The 17764-nt window shown below is 40.7% G+C and overlaps 1 protein-coding gene across 1 annotated transcript in view; it reads right to left on the reverse strand.

Annotated features, from left to right (window-relative positions):
- DIAPH1 (diaphanous related formin 1) overlaps positions 1-17764 on the reverse strand; it is a 2838381-nt gene that overhangs the window by 2000358 nt on the left and 820259 nt on the right. The gene's annotated exons all lie outside the window — the stretch shown is intronic.

A 17764-nucleotide genomic window follows, 5' to 3' on the forward strand; every position in this document is an offset into this window, starting at 1 on the left:
AACCTCATATGGTTTGTGAAGAATCACTTCAGGTGGGTCAAGTTCCTCCTGTCAAAAAAAAAAATCTACAAGACAGTCAGCAGACGGGAGAACCCAAAAGGTAGAGGGCACAGAGACGTACACTGAGAAGCACTGCCTCATTCTAAGAGTACATTTATGACATTCTAGATCCTCTATGCCTCAACAATTCCAGGACTTCGTCAAATGTGACATCTATGGGAGAGGACTGTAGGAAGCCCTCCTTCCCTCATTCAGTTCTGTGTCTGATGTGAGAGACTATGTAGGGACTCAATATGTTCCTTTTACACAGCCTCATCCCGAGGATCTGCAACTCGACAGGTTAGAGTTCCTGAAGTTTCAGGATGAAACTGCTGCAATTCTGTAAAGTTTACAGCTCTGCTCTGTTCCTGGCAGACATGATAATGGACTAAAGAGCTAGAACAGCAGTATCATGGGGCAGAGAGAGTACCAATAGAAGTCTTCTCACCAGCCTAGGGGGGAGAGGCTATTATCCTCTTTATTACCTCAAGGTTGGGTCTGGAATTTGTCAGCATTGAAGAACCACCCCTGGGAAAGGACAGTCGTGTACACTTCCCATAAATGTAGATGTTCGAGTGTATTCACTGTTGCAGTCATTACATTTGGGTTATCTGCTTGCAGGTAGCCCTCCGTCGGCCTGATTAACAAAGTCTTGGGTCCTGCATCGGTTACTGTCCCTTCTTCCATGAAGTCAGGTCATCAGGGGTATAAAACATGCAGCAGACGCCATTACATCAGTTTTTCTTGCCCCAGATGTCAGGTGCCCCCCTAATGGGAAGTAATTAAACATAAAAATACAATGATATACCTCCAACAAAAAAGCAAATACACCAAAAAGGCTTTTAAGCATAGTAAAGGAAAGTACAGGTATAGCCAAAATAAGTAAGGGGGCTGGTGGGAGGGTAACCAGGACTGCAACAGTGAATACATTCGAACATCTACATTTATGGTAAGTGTACACAATGGTACTATGTTCTTCGTGTTTCACTGTTGCAGTCATTACATATGGGTAGATTCCCAAAGCTATGGTTGGAAGGAGGAATTTAGCATTAGGACCAGCTATAAGGACCAGCAAAACTGCAGTGGCAAAGCCAGCTCTGGATTTAGAGAAAACTGGCAAATGATAATGCTTGGTGAAAGTATGTACAGAACTCCAGGGAGCAGCTTCTAGGATGTCCCTGGTAGGGACGCCTCTGAGAAAGGCTGCAGAGGTAGAAGCAGCCCTGGTGGAGTGAGGTCTGATCCCCTGGGGAATAGGTTTTCCATGGTGCTCATAGCAGAAATTAATGCAATGGCCTATCCATTTACAAATGGTTTGCTTCAAAATAGCCTTCCTCTCTGACCTTGCAGCAAATGCCACCAGCAGTTGTTCAGATTTCCTTTGAGGTTTAGTCCTGTGCAAGTAGAATCTAAGTTACCTGTGCACATCTGAGGAATGGTGGTGGTGTGAAAGGTAGTCCCTTGTTTTGGTGGCAGGCCTCTGCCAACCAAAGGAACTCTAGGCGTAGGCAAGGTATGATAGGAATCATTGCTACTAGATCCTGAGAATGCTGACACCATAGGCTTTTTAGATACCACTGTAGTTTCCTCATATGCAGTCTTGCATATGGAATTAGAAGAATGCAGGAGGCCATAAACCTCAAGGCTTGCAGTATTTGTCTTGCAGATAAGCAGGGTTTTTGTGGCCACTTATTTGAAGTAGGTTGTCAAATGAATTTGTTTCGCTGGCGTGAGGTAAGCCATCTGGGAAGTTGTATTCAAGCTTGCTCCCAGGAATATAATTTGTTGACAGGGTACCAGGTGTGATTTATTTTCGTTTATGGTGTACTCCAGACAAGTTAGAACCCTATGAACAAAGGCCAGATGATTCAAAAGTATGTCCTGGCTTTCTGCCTGAATTAGACAATCATCCAGGTATGGGAATATTTCTTTGCCTGCAAAATACAATAACTGGAGCTAGGCACTTTGTGAATACCCTGGGCGCAGTAGATAAGCCAAAGGGCAGTGCAGAGAACTGATGGTGCGTGTAGCCTGCTTTGAAGCGTAGGTATCTTCTGCAAGATTCCCTAATTGGAATGTGCAGGTATGCTTCTTTTAAATCTAGTGTTGCCAACCTGGCATCTTTGCCTAGCATAGGAAGTAACTGGTGAAGAGTCAGCATCTTGAATTTTGGAATCTCCAAAAAAGTGTTTAGAGTAGACAGGTCCAGGATAGGATGCCATGAATGGTCTTTTCTGGGTACCATGAAAAGTCTAGAGTAGAAACCTATTCCCTTTTCCTCTTCTAGTATCAGTTGAATACCCCCCATGCTAAAGAGAGAAAGTACTTGTTTTTGGGCCTCTGCATACTGATTTGGGGGTAGGTCCGGCCAGCCGCTTGGTGTTGGCAATGTGTGGAAGTGAAATCTGTATCCCTGGGACACTATTTAAAATCCATTTGTCCTGGGTAATGAGTTCCCAATTCTTTGCATGAAGAGCAATCTTTCCCCCCAGAGGGGCAATCAGTTGATAAGTGCTTAGAAATTTACCATAGGGGGAGTCTTATTACTACCAGATTTGGAAGTGGAGGCCCCCTACTGCTTAGTCTTGTGCATCCCCTGGGACTGAAATCTGGGGGTTTTGCTGCGTCTGGGTTTGGCTTGAAAAGACCTGGAAGGGGATGGGAAGGACCAATTCTTAGAGGGTCAGTGTCTACTAAATCTAGGAGGCTGAACTTGCAAGAAATCTTTAACAGTTTGCATAGATTTAGCTTTATCTTCCATCTTTTTAAGAACTTCCTCAGCCTTGTTACCAAACAGTCGGTCCTGATTTAAGGGAGCATCCACCAATTTATCTTTAACATGATCAGGCAAAGATTGCTCCTTAAGCCAAGCATGCCTTCCGAGCACAGATCCAGTAACAGCAGCCCTGCAAGAGGCCTCTAAAGAATCAAAACCACACATCAAAGTATGTTTTTCAACTTGTTCAGCAGAATGCATTCAATCCTGTAATTCTTTATTTTCCACACAGTTAGGAATCAACATCATTTTCTGTTTAAGCAGTCCAATAACATGTTGCTGATACTTTAACATATGAAACTGGTAGTTTAAAGCCTTAATGGCCAAGGTTGCAGAAGTGTAAACATTCTTACCCCATCTATCCAGCGCCCTGGAATCTCTATCAGAAAGGGTAGGATTTTTATCAGTAGAAGCCTTAATGCCCTTGGGCCCCTGTGAAACAGTCTCTAGATCTGCAATAGGATTTTTAAAAAGGAACTTGTGCGACTCAGGGACCTTACAGTATCTGTCAGGTTTTCTGCAGGAGGCAAGGAATCAGGGGCCAAACTAGATTCCGAAAAAGCATAATCAACAATGTCTAGTACAGGATAAATAGCTAAAGGCCTACGCTGAGGTAGAAGAAGGAAATCCCTAAGCCTCTTTTTTGAATCAGAAAAATCTTGGCTTTCCCAATGGAAATGCTCCCTTAGAGATGGAAGGTTTCCCCAAAAGAAAAATCCTCAGGAGGGGAAGCAGAGGGAATGGAGTCCTCTGCATCAGAATCTTCATAAGTACATAAGGGCAAATCCAGATCGTCAGAAGAATCAGAAAAAAAAACAGAATCCTGATCAGAAGATTCATAATCAACTTCAGTCCTAGGGCCCTTAGAAGGGGGGGGGGGTTTGGCTACCCCTGATTAGAGTTATTAGATCTTCAGCCATTCTTATCATTTGTTTTGTAGGCATAGAGGCCTGAGCATGTGGTCTGGGCGTTGTTTTTTTAGGCATGGTCCAAGATTTGGGCCTAAGTAAAGGAGGAGGCATCAGTTTAATATGCAAGTCCGTAGGCCTGAATACACTCTCAGAAGCCTGTGCCTGCACAGCGGCTCCAGACCCATCCAAGGTAGACACATCCATGAGTTCCATAGTTGAAGCATCTCACGACATACCGGACTCCGAATGGGTCTCAATAGAGGCCTGCGAATCAGAAGTAGCGGGTATCAGGGGCTGCGAAAGCATCTGAGTACTGGCAACTGGCTTAGGAGAAGCGTCGTCAGCAGTTTTGGACCTCAGCAGCCTGTCTCTGTCTTTATCTTTGCATTTTTTCAGAATCCCGGTAGTCGGATGGCTAACCGACGACATTTCTGGATAATTAAACAGAGAAATGAAATATTTATAGGCGAAAATATACAGACGACGGATAGTGCGCTGATTAAATAAAGCACAATACCAACAGCAAGGTACATCATGGTCAGGGTCTAGGCAAGGAATACAGTACAAATGAAAATCTTTGAGGTATTTGCTTTCCACAAGTAATGCAATTATTAACTTTTACTGACATCGGTAAGGAGCAAGAAAAAGTTTCCCCAATGGGGTACTTAGCTTTAGTTGAAGACTTTGGTTCTAAAACTCGAAAACGAAAATTTCAGGAGTCGGCTGACCTGCACTTGCGAACTGCTTCTGCTTCGGACATGGCAAGAAAGACTGATGTAATGGCGTCGGCTGCATGTTTTATACCCCTGACGACCTGATGTCATGGAAGAAGGGACAACAACCGACGCAGGACCCAAGACTTTGTTAATCCGGCCGACTAAGGGCTACCTGCAAGCAGATAACCCAAATGTAATGACTGCAACAGTGAAACATGAAGAACATCAGTCTCCTCCCCCATAAAACCAGACATGAGAGGTGTCAAAGAAGGGAGCCCTAACAAAGAAAATCTCAAAGGCTCAGAGACTGGCACTGATGGCTTGAATACATTAGACTATTACACCAAGAACAGTTCAAAATATGTTGTCACCAATTTCACTACAGAGGCTTTGACATCAAACACTCGGGTCTAAGATCTACTAGACACCAACAGTATCAAATGTGTTACTGTTGGCATCCAGGTAGGAGCATGTTCATAGTTTCATAGGCAAGTACTAGGCTATCTGCCCATGGGCATTTATAAGCCTAGCCACAGAGTGATGGCTTACGCCTCCCCATTAGATCAGTAACCTGGGCCTCTGTCAACAGGGCTCCTGAAGTGATCCTAGGGTAGAACTTACGATTACCCATCCACTCATCAAGATTTCTCTTTAAGAGGGTCAGAAGGAGCTCTGTCGAATATGGATTGGGATTCTATTCCAGAGTGAGGGGAGTCGGTGGGACAGGAATCTATCCCTCCAGCATGTCCTGTTTATTGTTGTACATAGTCAGTGCTGACCTAACAGATTCCAGATCCATAGTCAGCTTCAAAGCCACTATTTTCATCATCAAAAATGCCCTCACAATGGACTCCCAATCTCTTTCTGTTGCGCTTTGAAATGAATGCACTGTAGTAGATGGTGGTTAAGAGGTCATAAAATGTGATAATTTTCATTCAGAAGGATGACTGAAAGTTTGGAAGGGGGGGGGTTATCTTTAATTGAGATAGTTTTCAAGACTGGAGGCCTGTGCATTGCTACTAAAGGAGAAGCTTCTCCTCTTGATTCCGTGGGGGAGGGGGGATAAAAAAAGGACCTGCATCATTAGTTTTACATTTTTTACTTTACCTTCATTTTTTTCCTTCCTCTTATTTATTTTAATGGAAGAAACTGCAAGAAGTAAACATTTAATAATCAACTTATTTCTTCCTATCAGATAAAGACTTAAGTTGAAAACCCTTGCAAATGGAGCTACTAACATTCAACTGTTCCAACTCACTGATGAGGAATTTTGTACCAAAATTTACTACACTTCTTAAAAGTTTTATCCACAGCTAAGTTAATCTAGAAATTTAGAGCAATAGCTTTTATTTTTTAAATGTCAAGAATACACTAGGTCAACTAGCCAGATGCCACAAAGATGCTCCGGCAATATAACCATAAAGAAAAAAAAAATGCAATTATAATCAAAATTAGAAAAGCTACTACAGTAAACTCTCAGCTAACCGGAACTCAAGCAATCGGCACTCTCAAACAACCAGAAAGAAAATTGGTGAAACACAGTACAATTTTCATGTGTTGATTTTCTGTAAGCCACCCTTATGTTTTTAGAGTTTTAAAAAGGAAGATAGGAATAAATTCCCTCTCCTACCAACCTGAGAAAAAGTCAAACCAAACAAATAGTATAGGGTACAGTATTAGTCAGGCCTATTTTTAATAGTAACTCTCAAGCAACCAGAAACTACCAAGTTATCCAGCATCTACCCATCCCCATGGGTGCCAGTTAACTGACAGTTTACTGTACATATATTTTACAGAACAACATCAGAAGATACTACCAGTATAAAAACTTGTGGAGTACTTAGCAGCTAGCTGTGGATCAACCATTCATGATGGCAGCAAATATTTGAAGGGAGAAAAACAAGAGATTTATGGAAAAAGTCTGAAGGATCTCAAGGCTTGGAGCACTAGCTAATGGCCAGATCGGGTCTGACAAGTTGCTCTGTAGCCAAGCTGGATTGGATGAACAGATGAAAGAGGATCATAAGTTCAACAAGCAGTATTAAGCAGTACTTCAACTCATTTACCATAAGTGATAAAAAGGATAATAAAAAAAAAAAAAAAAAAAACAATTACACAAAAATTTGTAAATATGAATTGCCTCAGCAGCTAATGTACACAAATAAGTACATTTCCCTACAATAACCTTAAATGTTACCTTTCCAAGTAGGAACTGTTCACAATCAAACTCATCTTCCGTATCTGACACACTAGTCACCAACTCCTCTGAAGAAAGGCGAGTAACTTCAAGAATGTCTAATTAATCTCAGTGACTGACGACTGACACATTTTTTCATGTTTTTTCTTTATTAAAAACAAAATTCATCTTGAAGGCTGCCCATTTAAATTCAGACTCAGAAGACAATAACCTCATTGCTAAACTGAAATGCATTAAACTGAACATTTTTATTCTGTCACAAACCATAAACACAATAGTCCTCTTATATAACATACATGAGAAAATTTCAAAAGAAGTTGTATTCTACTGAACATACATTAAGAGGTTTTACCTGCCCTTGGACAACTACAAAGATCAGTCAAAGGCTTAAGCAAAGAAATCAAGTATGGAAAGCTTGGAAATCAGAACCCTTAGATGAAAATAAAAAGAAAACTTGCTATGATCCAATATCCTCTAAAACAAACTCTTACTAACAAAACCAAAGCCACCTAGATAAAAAGTAAACAAAACAATGAAGATGAAAACCTGAAGTATTCTAGAGATCATTGGAATCCTGAACAAATAATCTCCAATCAACATGCAGCTCATTTCCTACCTTGGATGTAAACATATTAAATACCAAAGATCTCACAATGACCACCCCTCCACCACTGATGTAAAAGCCACAACAGCCATTTTATACTAGTCTCAGAATAACCATTTTAATAAATTGTCCTTCAATTATACTTTACAACACTGACCACAAAGCAACTCAGAAAACATCTATCACAACTAGAAACTTCCAAAAACACAGGCTCACACAGATTATACACTAAATTCTTAAAGCTGACTCCTCCACTGACTGTAAAACCTCTAACACGCATTTACAATTTAGCGACAACAGGAATGATGATACACAGCTGTAATTATGCCATCAGTACACCGATTCCAAAAGTCCCAGTCCCTAATCTAACCTCTGATGTTAGGCACATCAGTATCCTTTCTCCACTACCAAAGGTCCTTGAACAATTACTCTCCGAACATATCGAACACATCGGTAAACATGGCCTATTTGATTAGCATCACTATGGCTTTAGACTAGGCTATAATACAGCGCCAGCTATTTAAATTTTAAGAAAAAAATAAAAAGCAAACATATCTGAGAAGGAATAGAAAATGGACATCTGTCAGGCACTATATTTATTTCCCTTTGTTAGCAGCATAAGTGAGATGGTCTACTATTTCCGGTCATGACCTGGGAGTTTAACACAACAAAACACAAATAACAGAGCAATAGTACAATTATGGATAATGCAAATGATAAAGAAAATTCAGGTAATGTTCACCAACAAATATCATTTCAATGAACTCTAGACAACAAAGAGGTTACATTACGATTAAGAGATATAAAATCATATCAGTCTAAGAAATAAATGGAAGAATTATGAGAATAACTGGCCTGTGTACATACTGAAATTGTTGAATCTTTTAACCAGCATCTAGAAAGCAGTTACACTTGCTTCATTATGTCTTCCAATGACGTGTCTTTGAAGCTTTGCAGTAATTCACTATTTTTAACATCATTTGGCAGGTAGTTCCAAGTCTTCCAGAGTGCTGGGCCTTATCTAGGGAATGTTCTCCCAGAAGGTAGTTTTGAATTTTGATCTAGCAAGAATGAGTCATAATGACTGCTCCTCAGACAGTACTTAATTTATCTTACCTGGAAATAATCTTTTTGGTGGAAAATAGCAACCAGTGTTGAGTATTTTGTAAATTTTGGTAACATGAAGAATCACTGCCCTGCTTGAGATGGTAACCTATCCAACTCATTCTAAGAGGGTGTAGTGATGCATCTTTGCGTCCACTAGTAAATCTAATCTGATTTTTGTTATATGTAGTTTGTTAACCGATGTGTGCTCTGTGATGAGTGCAGGCATAGAAGAGGGAATCCATATTCTAGTTCTGGAATTAGTCCATTTTTGGCAATGGCATTACGGGCAGTGGAAGACATTATTGACACCAGAAGGGCATCTGAATCAAATAAACCAATCACAATCAAATCTTTACGGCTTTAGCAAAAACAGGCATGGAGAAGCAGTAGTCACACAGTTTCTTTCCTATCTGCACAGGAGTACTTCTGCTTTTGCCTGTAGAAACCTTTTGTCAAACAGTGGGATCCTCAACTCTGGGGTACCACAAAGCAGTCTGGGTGCAATACTCAAGTAATTTGCCTTTGCAGCTACTCCTTACTAACTGTACGTTACACAGATGCCTTGATTATCCTAGAATCTCATCCATCCATTAACACCTTGAAAGTCATATCACAAAAAGTTTCAGTTTTCTGTAAAACTGGCTAACTGAACAAAAACGTGTCACAGATAGCAGCACATTCTCCACTACATTACTCACACACACAAAAGACTGAAAATCACTCCCTTGCAATAACTAACCCTTCAGTATTACCTACTATCTGCAGTAACACCTCAAAACTACGTGCGTTTAACTTTGGATTGGGAGCTTTCGTATTCCCTGCGCACACATCATACACTAGATAAGACACAAACTAAAATTAGCTCAGAAACTAACATCAATTAAATTGAGGTATGGAAGTCAACAATAACAAACATGCATACTGCCTACTCATAACTCTCAACTCTTCCTATAATATATGCACACTGCAAATCACCACCAGAACCAACAAAATGTTTACTTATAACAAAGTCTAATGTTATGGAGCACTACTGTGTTACTCTAAAAAAGTAAAATGTTACCTGTCAGACTCAAGTCTATGCTTCTTATTCAGTCACCTGCACTAAAACTTCTGGTTAACATATGCTGATCAACTCTCACATCTAAAGAGATGCCATATACACCTTAAGATCAAATGCTGATAACACCTTCCTAATGGTGAGTCGCCCTTCAAACAAAAACAGTAGGTAAAACATCCTTCTCTAAACTTTGTCCAGCATCATGAAATGTACTCCCTCCCAAACTTGGATATCAAGCAGATTATTCAAAATTCAGAAAGATGCTGTTGGCTCACCCAAAAACAAAACACAACTGCACCGGTTTCAGGGACACCAGATACAAATCCTTATCCTCTTTAAGGGGTCTACAACATGATCTTAGGATCTCATTCTTTGCTGTAGTTCCTTTCATCAAAACTTTCCATATTCCTGCTCTTTATCATTTTTTTTTATTTAAAACAACTTTTCCCATATACTTCATCTCCATTTTGTAAAGTTTTTTTTTACCTCTTACCACTATGCTGCTAATCACCTAACTCTACCTAATATTTGAAACAAAGCCTCCATGCAGTGTGCATGTCTGTGTGTGCGCAAATATACAAGCCTGATTTTTATTTTTTCCTGAACATTCATGTTTATTTCATATTTGAAATGTTTGTTGTTTACACTACCATAACTAGGATGCACATGTTCTATTTGCTCATTTAATACTGATACAAATCTTCAGTGGTGTGTGTGTATACATACACACACACACATATATATATACATACACACATATATATATATATATATATATATATATATATACACATACATATATATATATATATATATATACACACATACACATATATATATATATATATATACACACATATATATATATATATATATATATATATATATATATATACACACACACATATATGTACACATTATATATATATATATATATATATATATATATATATATATATATACACACATACATACACACATATATATATATATATATATATATATATATATATATACACACACACATATATATACATATATACACACACACACACACACACACATATATATATATATATATATACACAGATTCCTACAGGCCTAAGCTAAGGTTACACCAAAGATGACAAATGTAGTTCCTAAGAAGAATGAGAGTAAAATGAAAACTATACCGGCTTTATAGCTCAGCAGGTTGTATGAAACGTTTGATCCTCATTATTATTTGATGTTCCCACAAGTTCCTACTCTATTGCAAATGATGGTCACTACCATCATCATAGATGGGTAGCTTTCTGTTTGTACTGATGGCATCTTATTTGGTACCATCTGTGTATTTATTTGAACTTTATTTAGGTGAGTACACTGATCCAACAACCATTTCAGCCATGACCAAGCCATTTGGCAAAAACAGTAGTACAGATATCAAATTTCAAATTAATAGCAGGAACAGTAGTATATAGACACATCCAGTAGTACAAGTTTCAGCATGTCAACTATAAAGGAGAGACAAAAGTATATAATAAACAAAAATCATTGTATCAGTTATATAAATGAGAACCTGCTAATAGAACAATGGCAGTAAAACTGCTAGTAAAATGGATGCAAAACTACTTTCTTAGATAGTGGAATATTCTGTAGTAGGTGTATAACAGAAGAGTGCAGGGGAATATTCTGTAGTAGGTATGTAACAGAAGAGTGCAGGGGAATATTCTGTAGTAGGTATGTAACAGAAGAGTGCAGGGGAATAATTCTGTAGTAGGTATGTAACAGAAGAGTGCAGGGGAATATTCTGTAGTAGGTATATAACAGAAGAGTGCAGGGGAGTATTCTGTAGTAGGTATATAACAGAAGAGTGCAGGGGAATATTCTGTAGTAGGTATATAACAGAAGAGTGCAGGGGAATATTCTGTAGTAGGTATGTAACAGAAGAGTGCAGGGGATCTTCTCGCCCTGTAAAAAATAAACTCAGTTTGAAGTTCAGTAAATTGGTTCTAGAGTTTTTACATTTGCTAGGATTGCTGTCAGTCTGTCAGCATGAATCCGTGTATGTATTCGTGTGTGTGTGTATGTGTATATATATATATATATATATATATATATATATATATATATATATATATATGGATCTAGGACGTTTGATCGAGTGATCAAACATCTGAATCCATAACCACCGAACACACTTTAACGAAAGCGCTTTAACCAAAAAAGCGATTTCGTCAAATTGTGTCAATAAATAAACTACATTTACGTTTTTGCAGGGGGCTTCGTCCCACTGCACCCCCACACCCCCTACTTTAATATTTTCCCTCCGAGACCACACTACAGTGGAGAAAAAGGGAATTTTCCCTTATCTGCACAGTAGTATGGCTTCGGCAACAGGCATACTTACGTGAAAATGCTTCGGTGAAAAGCACTTTCGTGTAAGTATGCATGCGCTTAATGGATTCGGACGTTTGATCTTTTGATCAAGCGTCCTAGATCCATATATGTGTATGTATGTATGTATGTGTATATGTATATATATATATATATATATATATATATATATATATATATATATGTGTGTGTGTGTGTGTGTGTATGTATGTGTGTATATATATATATATATATATATATATATATATATATAAATATAATATTTTTTTTTTTTTTTTTTTTGTCAGAAGCTCAAAAGTTCATAGGTTCATAGGTTCATACTAGGCTATCTGCCCGAGGGCATTTATAAGCCTAGCCCATAGTTTTGTGGCTTACGCCTCCCCTTTAGGTAGGAGAAACTATGCCCATTATTTAGCTGTGCCTCTGTCTAGCAGTGACACTGAGGTAACCCCTGGGGTGTATCTGCTATCTCCCATCCATTGGTCAAGATTTCTCTTAAACAAGGCCAGCGAGGTGCTTTGCCTCACATAAACCGGGATTTTGTTCCACAGCATAGGGAGTCTTTGGGTGATGAATCTATCCCTCCAGCACGTCCTATTAATAACCGTGTCTAGGTTTAAGTCTCCCGCCCTTGTGGCTCTGAGAAATCTAGATTTTTTGAGATGAAGCATGTTCATCAGGTCTGGGTTTGACATTGCCTTGTATGTCAGGCATAGGTCCCCTCTGAGCAAGCGATGCAACTGAATATAACTGGAGTTCTTTCAGTCGGGCAGCATAAGACAGATTTTTGAGACCCTTTATCCTTTTGGTGAGGAACTTTTGTGGCCTCTCCAGCTGCTGCAAGTGTCGGGTCAGGTACATTCCGAATGGGGCATTGTACTCAATCATTGGTCTGATGAGTGATGAGTATAGGGGGACCATGACTTCCCTTGATCTGGATGTGAATCCCTTCATGATAAGGTGGGCAATGTAGAAGGTCTTCCTAACCACTTTAGCAATATGACTGTCGAATGAAAGGCTACTGTCAACCTGGGTTCCTAGGTCCCTAATAACTTCTTCTGTGTTCAGGGATTGCCACCTATTTGGTAGCTAGGGGTGACCTTATTTTTCCCGAAGGGTATGACTATGCATTTCTTGGCATTTAACTTAAGGCCATGGCTCTGGCACCAGTTATCCGTTTCTGTGAGACCCTTCTGGAGGATATCTGTGTCGGATGTGTTTTCAACCACGGCACCCAGTTTGCAGTCATCTGCAAACTTTGTCAGCCATAACCCTCCTGTGTTTGCTTGTACTTCAGAAAAGTAGATGCCAAACAAGAGTGGGCCCAGGACTGAGCCCTGTGGGACACCACTTGTGACAGGCTTTGAGTCTGACATGGCACCAGCAACCCTGACCCTGTGTGTTCTGTCGCTCAGCCAGTTTGCAACCCATCTTGTAATGTATGGGTTTACATTTAAGTTGATGAGTTTTTCAATGATACCCGAGTGGGGTATTGTATCGAAGCCTTCGCCAGGTCTAGGTAGGCTGTATGGACTGCCTTTCCCTCATCAATGGCCTTGGTGACTGTTTCGAAAAAGTCGACCAAGTTTAGAAGGCATGATCTGCCTTTGACAAAGCCAAACTGGGTTGAATCCAAAGTCTGCAAATTCCTATGTCTTTATTTATGAGATCCATTATGATCCTCTCCATGGCTTTGCAGATAAGGCTTGTCAAGCTAATGGGCGGTAATTTCCAGGGTCGGTGGAAGCGCCGCCTTTGTGGAGTGGGACCACAGTCGCTGTGCGCCATTCCCTGGGTACATATCCGGAGGCGAGACTAAGATTAAACAGCTGTCCTAACTGTGGATTTAATTCCTCGTTGAGTTCATGGAGCACACAGCCGGGGACACCATCAGGTCCCATGGATGCTGTGTTCTTTGCCTTGGTGAGAGCAGTTCTCACCTGGGCGTTAGAGATGTTTGGGGCTACAATCATTTGGTATAGTTATCACTCCTTTAGGGGGGGAGGGGGGGGGAGAAGTTTGCACTGAACCTGTCAGCCAGTATGTTGGCAATGTCTGTAGGATCAGTAATCTTCACATCATTATGAACTAATTCTGAGCATATCTGGGAGTTTCCTCCTAGGTTTCTGACATAGCTAAAGAATGCCTTATGGTTGTCTTTAGAGTCCTTAGCTATTTTTCTCTCAAAATTAGCTTTGGATGATTTTATGAGAGCTCTCAGCTTTTTACTTATAGTGATCAGTGGTGTCTTACCTTTTAAGGATTTTGCTCTATCTTGTAGTAGCTTTCTCCTTTTGTTGTAGAGTTTGTTTATGGCTGGGGTCCACCAAACTGGACGCTTGCCTTTGGTACAAAGAGTCTTTGTTTTGCTTGGGATTGCCTGATCCATGCAGCCCTGCAGGTGCTGGTAGAAGGCATTTGTCAGTGATTCTGCGGTTTGAGTAATGTTAACCGCTGGCTCAGGGGCCTTAAAGGAGACCACACTAGTCTTTAGGAGTGTGAAGTCGGCTTCGAGAAATTCTTTACTGTGGTCTTTTTCATTTCGGTGGGGCGGGATGAGGACCTCCAGCGAGATTAGTTTGTGATCAGATCTCACCAGTGAGGGTATACTTCTGGCACTGAACATTGTGCTCCCATGTTTGTGATGATGAGATCAAGTATGTTCTCTCCTCTTGTGGGGATGGTGACTAGTTGTTCCATGGCATTTGAGTTTATGAATTCCAGGAACTTTTGGGCTAGAGTGTTTGGGCTTGAGTAGTGTTCCCAGTCTATATTTGGGTAGTTGAAGTCACCTAGTATGATGGTGGTTGGAGATACATTTATCCCCTCCAGTGTTTTCAGGAAGGCCATATGAGATTCCTGAGTTTGCGAGGGTGGCCTGTAACATGCTACAATTTGCAGAGCAGTCTTGCCTATGGTTAACTGCACCTGGATGGTTTCCGATGCATCGTGCGATGCCACCAATCTTGAGGTGTGGGTGTCCTTGATGAATATGGATACCCTCCTCCTTTCTTCTTGGTGTTGTCCGGGTTTTGGGGCGGAACGCATGATATGAGGTAAAACCTGATAGTGCTGGGGTGCTCTCAGGAGCCTTGAACCAGGTTTCTGTCACAGCACAGACATCTATGTTCTCCATACTGAGAAGGGCCTCGAGTGCGTGCATCTTGAGGTTGAGACTTCTGGCATTGAGCAGCATTACCCTTAGTTTTTTTTCTTTGTTTTGTTCTAGGGTGGTAGGTTTAGAATTTGAGCCTTGCCTAAAAAGGCACTATGGGGTGGCAAGAGCCTTTGCCAGAATCCGGAATCCCAGGGTGACAAGTGCAAGCCGTCCCTTAAGCAGCGTGGCTTGTCCAGCATGTCATCCCAGGCAGACAGACATTGGATCCCCTTTGAATGACACCAGAATTTAAGCCAATTGTTAAAGCTGATCATCTTATCTCTGTATTGTGGCATCATTCTCGGTGAAGGTAGGATACTGCTCAAGGTCAGGGTCATACCTGCTTGGGCTACATAATCAGAGAGCTCCTCTATGTCTCTTTTCATGTAGTCCAAGGAGGTTGGTCTCAGGTCATTAACACCAGCGTGGACAATGATTGAATCGTACTTGTACCTGCTGTTGAGAGACCTGAGTGCATGTGTTATGTGGCGGATTCTAGCACCCAAGCAGCTTACTGTGACCTTCTCCTTACTCAGTCTGGTGAGCGGGACGTCAGTGTGTCTGACTATGGAGTCACCAATGACTAGTGTGTCTGGCATTGTGTTTGGCCTTAAGGACTGTGACTGTTTGACACTCTGACTATGAGGTCTATGTGTTGCAGGTGTTGTGTTTTGAGGTGGTAGTTGTTTGCGTGTCTGCTTTGGTGGCCTCTGCTGTTTTGGTAGATTTTTGATCAGAGCCTCCGAGTATGTCTTTGTGTGTATATGTGTATGATTTGAGGTTGTGATGGTACTATGTGAGACTGGGTCTATAGTGTATGTGGTGACCTTCTCATCCTGTCTGGTCTTGCCAGTCCTGTGTTGAGAGAGCTCAGCCTCCAGTTTGGCCGTATAAGTGCATCTCGCATGTATTTGTGTTTTGTGGGAGGAGGAGAGGGTTGTCTGTGTACATGAGGCAGTTGTAACATTGCCTCAATATTCCCAGGTTCACCAGCTGAGTAGGAGAGGACACTAGCAACTGATCCTCGACATGCTAGAAGGAATAGACAAAAACTTTTAAAAGAGTTTTCGGGGATGTGGGTGAGCAAGAAATGGGGTTTGCCTTTTGGGGTACTAACTATACCTAGAGTGCTGTATCAAGGTGATAAGTACTGTAGGAGCAAGTGCTAGGTTTTACAGATAGAGTATAGTCTACTTGGAGTCAAGTAGAGATGATCTTTTAGTTATAGGACGCAGGTTAGATCAGTAGTATAGTTCAAGGAAGGTAGTTTTAAGGGAAAATTTGAAGAGTGGAATTTAGATGGGCCAAATAGTTTCAACTTTGCTAACCGCTGCCCTAGTGTGCAACTGTGGCAACTCGGCTAATTAGCTAAATCGCTAATGCGGCGTTTAGCGTGTTTTATACCAGGGGGCTGGAAAAAGCTAGAAACTGGCCCCAAATGACCAATAAACTACTAGTTACTGTCTGAAACCTCACAAAACTGGACCAAAAGGCAGCTCAATGCTTCCCCTTCTCACTGGTAAGCAAGGTAACTTCCTTTCCCCCAAATAAGGCAAGGAAACAGTACACAGGAACCACAAACAAAGCCCAGGAATCAGCAAACTCTGAAACTGGACTAATCTAACCCAGTAAAGCAGGAAAAACAAGAGATTTTTTTTTTTTTTTTTTTCAAAGAACAGGCAGGTACAGCAAACACTTATAAATGCTATTAACCAGCTTTTACAGCTAACACAGAAGAAATGCTACAATACAGTTTATAAGTAACAAACAGAGATTATAAGTGCAAAATTAAGTTAAATTCAGAAAAAAACAGTTGCAATGTAACAGCAAGGCAGGCGAGATACAGTCGCTAGGTATTCAGATGATAAAAGCAACAAAAAAATACTTATTTATCAAGAAAGGTCGTTTTTCAGCTCTCTGTAGCCTGGATAACTCTGCTGGCCCACGTGGAGTCTGTGCTGAGTAGGTACAAGCTGGAAAACACGCGTTTAGCGTGTTTTATACCAGGGGGCTGGAAAAGCTAGAAACTGGCCCCAAATGACCAATAAACTACTAGTTACTGTCTGAAACCTCACAAAACTGGACCAAAAGGCAGCTCAATGCTTCCCCTCTCACTGGTAAGCAAGGTAACTTCCTTTCCCCCAAATAAGGCAAGGAAACAGTACACAGGAACCACAAACAAAGCCCAGGAATCAGCAAACTCTGAAACTGGACTAATCTAACCCAGTAAAGCAGGAAAAACAAGAGATTTTTTTTTTTTTTCAAAGAACAGGCAGGTACAGCAAACACTTATAAATGCTATTAACCAGCTTTTACAGCTAACACAGAAGAAATGCTACAATACAGTTTATAAGTAACAAACAGAGATTATAAGTGCAAAATTAAGTTAAATTCAGAAAAACAGTTGCAATGTAACAGCAAGGCAGGCGAGATACAGTCGCTAGGTATTCAGATGATAAAAGCAACAAAAAAATACTTATTTATCAAGAAAAGTCGCTTTTCAGCTCTCTGTAGCCTGGATAACTCTGCTGGCCCACGTGGAGTCTGTGCTGAGTAGGTACAAGCTGGAAAACACGCGTTTAGCGTGTTTTATACCAGGGGGCTGGAAAAGCTAGAAACTGGCCCCAAATGACCAATAAACTACTAGTTACTGTCTGAAACCTCACAAAACTGGACCAAAAGGCAGCTCAATGCTTCCCCCTCTCACTGGTAAGCAAGGTAACTTCCTTTCCCCCAAATAAGGCAAGGAAACAGTACACAGGAACCACAAACAAAGCCCAGGAATCAGCAAACTCTGAAACTGGACTAATCTAACCCAGTACAC

The sequence above is a fragment of the Protopterus annectens genome, chromosome 4.part0 (genome assembly GCF_019279795.1).
Source record: "Protopterus annectens isolate FY-2018-M chromosome 4.part0, PAN1.0, whole genome shotgun sequence".
NCBI classification, from domain to species: Eukaryota; Metazoa; Chordata; order Ceratodontiformes; family Protopteridae; genus Protopterus; species Protopterus annectens.